The sequence below is a fragment of the Orycteropus afer genome, unplaced genomic scaffold, assembly GCF_000298275.1.
Source record: "Orycteropus afer afer isolate SDZICR_OR568_19922 unplaced genomic scaffold, OryAfe1.0 scaffold00482, whole genome shotgun sequence".
Lineage (NCBI taxonomy): Eukaryota > Metazoa > Chordata > Mammalia > Tubulidentata > Orycteropodidae > Orycteropus > Orycteropus afer.
The window spans coordinates 1,726,179-1,735,452 of NW_006922069.1; positions in this window are offsets into that span (position 1 = coordinate 1,726,179).

A 9,274-nucleotide genomic window follows, 5' to 3' on the forward strand; every position below is an offset into this window, starting at 1 on the left:
GGATAGATACTTAGGAGTAGAAATTCTGAGTTATATGGTGAATTTAGGTTTAACATTTTAGACAAAACCCAACCTGTTTTCTAAAGAGGCTGCATAATTTTACATTTCCGCAAGCATCGTTTGAAGATTCTAGTTTCTCTACATTCATGTTAACTCTTGTTACTCTTTCTCTTTTTGATTATAGCCATTCTAGTAGGCATGAAGTGGTATTTCATTGTGGTTTTAACTTCATTTATTTACTGACTAATGGTGTTGAGCATATTTTCACGTGCTCACTGGCCATTTGTATATCTTCTTTGGTGAAATAACTGTTCATATGTTTTGGCCATTTTTAAATTGGACTCTTTATCTTCTTATTCTGTTGACAGAGGCTTGTATATTCTGGATACAAAATATTCATTAGTGATATAGTTTGTAAATATTTTCTCCCAGTCTGTGGCTTGCCTTTTAATTTCATTAATAGTCTATTTTGAAGACAGATAGTTTTCAATTTTAATGAAGTCCAATTTAGCAATTTCTTCTTTTATGGATTGTGATTTTGTTACCATATTTAAAAGTTTCTTGTCCCAACTCAAGACTATGAAGATTTTCTCCTAAAGTTTATAGTACAGTTTTAGGTTTTCCATTGAGGTTTACAATCATTTATTCTTTCACTGGGCAAGTATTTAGGTGCTGTGAATACACAGATGAAAAGCCTCGGTCCCTGTCCTCAGGAAGTTTATAGTCTAGTGGGAAGATAGACGCACATATAACTGATCACAGTATACTGTTGCCATACTGGAAGTGGGTAGACTATGTAAAAGGAACCCAGGAACAGAAAGATCCAAGTCTGTCTGAGCAGCCAAGGCCCATTTCACAGACAAATCACTACTGAAGCTGACTTGAAAGAGGAGTAGGAGTTACCCAGGTGGCATGCAGGAGAGGGCTATCAGGCAGAGGTAACAGGGAAGGGGATGAACGAGATAAATAAAGAATTGACCGTCAAGTGGAGAATGGAGGGCATGATGCTAATGGGTAGGCAGAGCCCATCTTACAAAGGGCTTTGGAACTCACGCAAAGAGCTTTATATTTTGCCATATTGCTTTTGAAAGATTTTGAGTAAGAGAGCAAAATCAGATTTGTGTGATAGAACTCTGATGACAGTGTAGCAATTAGATTAAAATAGGGGCAGTGGCAGTATGTTCTATAGACTACCCTTTCCAGAATCACCTTGTTAGACTCCTCTAAGATGCACTGACTAGAAATTGGGGGTTGAATCCCATAAGTCTGCATTTTTTTAGAACCTCCCCAAGTGGTGGTTATGCCTTGAAAAATACAGAAACCACTGGGTTAGAGAATAGAGCATTAGGAGTCTGTGACTGCAGTTCAGGTCAGAGATGACCAGAGCCTTAACCCAACAGTAGGAGTGGGAGTAGCAAGTAAGAGACGGGTATGAGGGAGGTTGAGGAGGAGGAAGAATAGGCAGAATCTGATGATTTATTGCATGTAGAAGAAAAGAAATTTATAACATCTGCATAGATGGTAGTTCCCTAACTTAGATAGTTAAGGGGAGGAGTAATATGGTGGTGGTGAGTGGGAGGAAGGAGATGAGATTAGCATTAGAGTTCTCAAGTTTGAGGGGCCTTTGGGACACTCAGCTGAAATTATCCAGCAGTGATGATCGTATATATGGCTGTTTGATTTAGGAAAGCAGTCTGGGCTGGAGATAAGAGTTTTAGGTATCTTCAGGTAATATTTATAACCATGGGCTTTGATATCTTAGAATATGCACTAAAATAATTTTGTTAGGACTGGTGTAGTATGCTTGAATTCCTTATGACATATGCAGAGACATACTTTGGAAGACACTTAAACTTTAGCTTGATAACTCATTGTGTATTAATACATGAGCATTCAATTGCTTCTCAGCTTGAACTGCTCTTTCTCTTAGTGGCTCTTCTACTCATCCAGAGGTAGGTAAGTAGAATTGTTAGCTGTAACCAATTAACTCTACATTTTTAGTTGCTAAACACAATAAACATCCATGTCTCATGTGTGTCATAGTCCAATGCAAATGCTCTTGATTGGCAGGAAGTTTCTTCTATGTGGTGACTCAGGGCCTCAGTTCCTTCCAACTTCTGGCTTACTCATCCTCTAAAACCTCAGAAGAGTCTACATCCAGATGGTACTTGGGAGAAGAGGGGGTGGAGAAAGCATATCTACTTCTGAGCCACGTTGGCCCAGAAGTGACACTCATCACTTTTGCTCACATTAATTCTGTTCATATGGCTCCACCTAGTTGCGAGGAGTCTGGGGAATATAGTGCATGGCTGGACAGCTGCTTCTCAGAGACAACACTAGTAATGGAAGAGGTGTACATATTTTTGGAAGATGGTTAGTTAGTTTTCTCTAGCAAAGTAGTCATACTGATAAGTGGAGAATATTCCAACCTGATAGAGTAGACTTAAAAAAAAATGCTGCCCAAAATCTAATTATTGATTAACTAGAATTTTTGAGTCCCTGCTATATGCTCAGTACTATTTTAGACACTATAGAAATAAAATGAAAGCATGGATCAGTTGACTAATCAAAAGGTATGATCATAGCGCTATGTAGAAACATGCATAAATTATGATCTTTCTTGGCAGACAAATTGAATCCTATGAAGTGATCAGTAATCAATACTAGAGAGAATATTAATTTTTTTTAGTAAGTAATAGAGGACTTGAAGTAGTTACTGATTAAGATCAAAGAGTACAGCCTTCAGTATGGATTATACCTCAACATTAAGAAAACAAAAATCTTCACAAATGGACCAATAAGTGACTTCATGATAAATGGAGAAAAGATCTAAGTTGTCAAGGATCTCATTTTATGTGGATCCACAATCAATGCCCATGGAAGCATCAGTCAAGAAGTCAAATGACATTATTTTGAGCAAATCTGCAAAAGACCTCTTCAAAGTGTTCAAAAGCAAAGAGGTCACTTGAGGACTAAGATGTGCCTGACCCAAGCCATAGTATTTTCAATTGGCTCACATGCATGGAAAAGCTGGAGAATGAAAAAGGAAGACTAAAAAATTGATACATTTAAGTTATGGTGTTGTCAAAGAATATTGAATATACCATTTTCTGCCAGAAAAATGAATAAATCTGCCTTGAAAAAGTACAGCCAGAATACTCTTTAGAAGTGACAATGGCAAGACTTTGTCTCACTTACTTTGGACATGTTTTCAAGAAGGACCAATCCCTAAGAAGGACATCATGCTTGTTAATGTAGTGGGTCAGTGAAAGAGGAAGACCCTCAAAAAGAGGCTACTGTTGAGGCTGCTGCAATGAGGCCAAACATCAACTATTGTAAGGATGGCACTGGAGCTCTGGTGGCGTAGTGCCTAAAGGCATTTGACTGCTAACCAGAAGGCTGGTGGTTCAAACCCACCAGCCACCCCTCAGAAGGAAGGTTGGGCAAGTAGTTCTGTAGTGATACTGCCTCGGAAACACAAGGGGGTATCTCTATGAGTCAGATCAGACTAGATGGCAGTGAGTTGAAGGATGGCACAGAACCAGGCAGTGTTTCGTTCTGATACACATGGAGTTGCTGTGGTTTGGAAATGCATCTAAAAACAAGAGTAAGTCGTATTATATACACTGTTTTAAAAGATAAAATGTTGAAGTGTGGGGAAATTTAGGGCAGGGGTGAATCTAGGACTAAGCCTTACAGAATGGGATTTGGATGGAAGGACTGGAAAGAAGGGAGCATGCCCAGAAGAAGAACATGCTGGTGTGAAAGCACAGAGGCAACATGAAGGCAGGTGTGGCTTATGAGGCCAGTCTGACAAGCACAGAGGATGTATGTTGGGCAATCAGCCATCTCAGTAAAATTGTGTCTCTTCATTTCTGCAGCATGAAAAAAAAAATATTGGATAAACTTGCAACAAATTTGGCTATGTGGGGAAGGGGACTTTTTTGTGGGGATGGGATGAGTAATCCCCAGACCAAGAAAACAGATAGAGCTCTCAGTTGTAATTCACAAGGGCAGATGCTTCAAATTGCAGGCTTTACTTTTGTATTTTATGGTTTCTCATGTTGGCAGCTCTGTGTAACTTGTTCAGTTTTTGTAGTGGGCTCCAGGGTGAGCAGTAGCAGGGATTTATTTATTCAATGATGGTTAACGATTCTCCTGAGTCAAACAGGGTAAGGCAGCCTGTGGAAAATAAGGCTATCTTGGTTGAATGGGGTCATCTTATAAGGGGCTTTGACAGTCAGACAGGAGAGTTCAGGCTTGATAGGGTGGGTACCGGGGAGCCATTGAAAGTTTCCAAATAGATGGGTAACTTTTTGAGTGTTAGTTAATGAAGATTCATCTTCCATCAATATTCAGGATGGCAGGAGGTGAGGGAGGCTGGTGGAAGGGAGTTCTCACAGACAGTTGTAGTAGTACAGGGGTGTGGGGCTAAGCAATGATATAGAGGGAATGGAGGAGAAGTACAAGGTGGAAAATGTGAGGTAAATGTGAAGGAATGAGTAAAATCCTAAGATCATGAGCCTGGGGGAATGGCGTTGCTGGAAATAGGAATTAGTGGATGGCAGAATGTCAGGAGGGGTGAGAAGATGACCCAGTGATTCCAGCAGAGTGGTGGTTGACAGACAGCATGCCTGACAAAGAATATCATCTGTCTCCTCAGTCTCTCATCAGTCAAGGAGGGGCGTTTGTGGCACAGCCTGACCACTTGCTTCCCACAGCTAACAGTTTCCCTCAAAGTCTCCTCAGGTGCCCAGCAGCCGTCTCATCTGACTCATCCTAATCTGAGGATAACGGATTGCAAGCCAAGTCTGAAGGCTTTTGAGTAGTCTCTCATTTTTATTGACAGCTTTGAAAAGTTCTAGATGCACTTTGCACCTCCAAAGAAGCGCTAAATGATTTAACATTTTGGGGACAAATTGGTTCTATTAGTCTCTAGTGCCAAATTCACCAAAAATAGCTCATTAGCTGTGCATTGTGATTTCACTAGGGTGCCCTGCTCTTGGCTGGATTCCAAAGAACACATTTGTATAAAAATGTTCCCATTATGGAGTGTGATACCTATTAATGGAACACCATATGCAGCTGAGTATCTCCCCTTGCCTCCTCCCAGTCTTTCAACCTGAAGTTTGTATTTTTTCATCTATTTTTGCCAGGTGACCTGCTTTGCAGGGGTTAAATTTTACCTAATGGGCTAAGGTCTAAGATACTGCAGCAATCAATCTTTCATCTGGATTTAAGCATCTTGGTTTTCCTTTTCTCTGTGCCTACTGCCAATCCTGACTCTTTCATTCCATCCTAGCCTGGGGGAAGGAGAGGGAGGGGGTAAGGTTGTGAGTGGGCTCCAAGCCCAGACCTACAGCTGTGCTTGATTGACCGACATTTCTGTTATTAGCCATAAAAAAGACCACTTTTAATGGCTAAAGCAAGAATGACCAGCTGGTGTGACAGGCCTTGGGTGTTTGCCTAGCTACATTAAAATTCATCAGTTCCGGTCCTCTTTCATCATGTGCATGATTTCAAGGGTGGTATATCTAGACACTCCTGGGAAGGAAGATTGGGCAATCTACTTCCGTAGAGACACTGCCTCAGAAACCCAAGGAGGGGTCATTATGAGTTAGATCTGACTCGATGGCAGTGATTTTTTTTTTTTTTTTTTTAATATATCCAGACACATCTTTTGCTTAAGTTCCTGGCTATCAAATATCTGCAAAATGATATCCTGTATTTCATAGATGGCTTTAAACTTGCATTAATAATGACAGTAAAAATAAGTGGGGGATGCTTGATATTCATCAGGACACACTTGTTTAACAACGAGTAATAACAAAATCAAGAAATCACACTAAATTCAAATCATACATTAAATAGATATAACCATTTGTCTGAAAATTGCCTGTTCTCTGGTATTCTGGATCTGAAACTCACTAAGAGCCTTTAATGTTTAAACTCTTTGGGTCTAGAATATAGATTTTTTTTTTCCCCCCGCAGGGGCCTGAGATTAGAGTAGAAGAGATGAACATTGCACCATAGGTTGCTATGATGGGAAAAGTAAATTTTTTCAGTCAACTAAGTTGAAAGAAATAAAGTTTTTTTTTTTTTTTTTAACTTTTTATTGCGATTTGGGTGAAGTTTTACAAAGCAGATTCATTTTACATTCAACAGTTCTTACACATTTTGTTTTAGACACTGATTACAGTCATCACAGTATAACGGCTCTCCTCCCACGTCCTCCCTGTGGTTACCTCTTCCCTGTGTCCTTTCTGCCTGGGCATTCCTATCTCCCTAGCTTTCTCCCTGTGCAAATGCTGTCCTTGAAATAACTAAAATTTGTTTTAAAATTAATGTATTGATTTAACAAACATATCACGAACACTGATAATGAACCAGTAATGTGATGCAGAAATGAACTGGGCACAACCCCTAAGCTTAAGATGTTTACCTACAACATATATACAAATAACTACTTAAAAAAATCCAGAATACGAAATGTGTCAAAATGAATAAGCAAGCAAGCAAGAAACAAATAACAGGAAGTCTGAGCAGAATAGTTTACGAATTCGGTAGGTGACAAGGTTGCTTCCTACTGGAGATATTGGGGAAGAAAGGCTTCATGGAGAAGGAATTTGAAATGGGCTTTGAAAGCTATATGGGCAAGTTTTAGTTTGGTCATTTTAATTTAAAAAAAATGCCATAGCCCTAGTCTTTAAATATAACCTAGATTTAAATCTGTCTGTGAAATCTCCAATTTGAATTAAATATGCATTTCCTTTTAAGAGCATGAAATTTTGTGAAAGTTAATTTCTATTTCCACTGGATATGTAACTCCAAATAATAAATCATCTTGGGACTAAAATGGAGATCTTTCTGAAAACATAACACAGAATGATGTTCAGCTTTATGGCTAGATCAAAGAGGGCTGGATAAAAATCTCTATGTAGAGCTTCCTAATCAGATGTCCATAATTTTAAATTAATGATTCTCAATGGAGAATCTCAGTGGGCAGGTCCCAGGCTTCTGTACTGGAAAGGAGTTCTGAAGATGAGGCTGATGGGCAGTTAGGGGTGAGAGCCACTGCTTTACATCTAGTAATGAAACACATACAATTGTCCACCTAAAGAAAGGAAGCACACAGTCTATAGATACCATATTGTAGTGATTTGAATTGTATGTCCCAGAAAGATGCAAGTCTTAGCCTCTGGTATCTGTGAATGTGATCTTATTTGAAAATAGGGTCATTGCAAATGTAATTAAGTCAAGAGGAAGTCATTAGGATGGCCCTAATCTCTATGAAGAAAACAGTTGCCACTGAGTCAATGTATCTAAGGCTAGAACTGGGCTCCATATGTTTTCCGTGGTTGATTTTTCAGAAGTGGATAGTCAAGCCTTTCTTCCAAAGTGCTTCTGGGTGAACTTGAGCCTCCAGTCTTTTGGTTAACAGTTATGTGTATTAACTCTTTGGAACACCAGGGACTACAATCTCTTCATGACTGGCATCATTATAAGAATAGGAAAGAGAGACAGAGGGAACACAGCCATGTGAAGTTGGAATCTCAGATATGAAATTTGAGTTATGCTGCTCATAACTAGAGGGGAATGGAAGGATCCCTCCCCTAAAGCCTTTGGAGAGATCATCCTAGCTAACACCTTGAATTTGGTTTCTGGCCTCCAGAACCAAAGAGAAGAATGTAAAAGAAGACAATTTTGTTGTTTTAACCACTCAGTTTGTGGTACTTTGTTATAACAGCCCTAGGAAACTACTGCTGTTGTTGGTAGGAGCAGTTCTGACTCAGCAGCCGTATACACAACAGAATGAAACGTTGCTTGGTCCTGCACTATCTTCAAAATATTCAAAAAATTTTCTAGTAGTATATCAGACAGTGTTTCTCTGCTATTCACAAGGTTTTCAGTGGCCATTTTTTTTTCAGAAATGGATGGCCTCATCCTACTTTCTCGTCTGTCTTAGTCTGGAAGCTTCACTGAAACCTGTCTACCGAGGGTGATCCTGCTGGTATTTGAAATACCAGCCTCACAGCAACATGCAAGCCAGCACAGTATGACAAACTGACAATAAACGGTGGAGAAAACTAATACACACCTTAATTGCTGTTTTTTCTTTTTCCCCTAAATTTTACTTATTTTGTTATTGTTGTTGAGTATATACATAGCAAAACATACAGCAATTCAACCGTTTCAGCATGTACCAATCACTAACATTGATTATATTCTTTGAGTTGTGCAACCATTCTCACCCTCCTTGTCAGAGTTGTTCCTCCCTCATTAACATAAACTCACTGCTCCCTAAGGGTCCTATCAAGTCTTTTGAGTTGCTATTGCCAATTTGATCCCATATAGATAGCTCTTAAAAGAACCCAATGCTCAAGGCAGACATTGTTTACTAGTTAAGCTAAGCTATTTTTGGTTTTAAGAAGACTTCAGGGTATAGTTTTGGTTTGAGGTTTAAAGATTATCTCAGGGCAATAGTTTCAGGGGTTCATGTACTTTGACTCCAGAAAGTCTGGAATTCATAAGAAATTGAAATTCTGTTGTGTATTTTCCTCCTTTTGGCCAGGATTCTGCTATGATTCTTTGATCAAAATGCTCAGCAATGGTAGCCAGGTACCATACAGTTCTTCCAGTCTCATGGCAAAAGAAGCAGTTGTTCATGGAGGCAATTAGTCACACATTTCGTTTACTCCTCTTATTCTTCACTCTCCTTTGTCTGTTGTTCCAGGTGAATAGAGACCAACTGTTGTGTTGTAGATGACTGCTTGCAAGTTTTTAAGACCCCAGGCTTCACATAATGAATTAGGAAATAGAACAGAAATACTAAGCACATTATTAGGCCTATTAACTAGGATGTCCCATGAAACCATGACCCTAAACTTCCAAACCAATTAACCAAATCCCATGAGGTGTTTGGTTGTATAAGTAGCTACTCTTTTTGTCATTGTTGTAATATGTCTATCACACAACTTTTGCCAATTGACCTTTTTACAGTTGTACAATTTATTGTTATTATTAATAATGTATAATAATGAATAGTAATAAATAATGTATAATAATATCAAGGAACTCTGATGGCACAGTGCCTAAGGCATTTGACTATTAACCAGAAGGCTGGTGGTTCAAATCCACCAACCACTCCACGGAAGGAAGATTGGGCAATCTACTTCCATAAAGATTTACTGCCTCAGAAACCCAAAGGAGGTTGCTATGAGTTGGAATTGAATTGATGGCAGTGAGTTTTGGTTTGCAATAATATATCTACCTA